Below are 313 nucleotides of genomic sequence, written 5' to 3'. Positions count from 1 at the left end.
CACACACACACACACACACACACACACACATTTGCATGCTGGCTTTACTTATCTCTCCATTGTAAGCTTTAATTTCTCCTTCAATTCAATAGATTATGAAGGAGAATGATCCCAGGACTTTATGACCCACAAAATTGCAAACTGATGTGTTGCTTAGGAAACGATCTCATATTGTTCTCTTTCTTTGCAGTAAGGAGTTTGGAGGAGAGGGTTCAGATTCAGAAAATTTTACCTTCCCTTCATGACACTATTGATGACAATGACCTGGCTCTGCAGATGCAAGTGAGAAGGCTGCAGCCAGTTCTTTGGCCTA

This window comes from Pteropus vampyrus, unplaced genomic scaffold (genome assembly GCF_000151845.1).
Source record: "Pteropus vampyrus isolate Shadow unplaced genomic scaffold, Pvam_2.0 Scaffold335, whole genome shotgun sequence".
Lineage (NCBI taxonomy): Eukaryota > Metazoa > Chordata > Mammalia > Chiroptera > Pteropodidae > Pteropus > Pteropus vampyrus.
The sequence above is the reverse complement of the archived record's forward strand: the minus strand, read 5'-3'. Positions refer to the sequence as shown.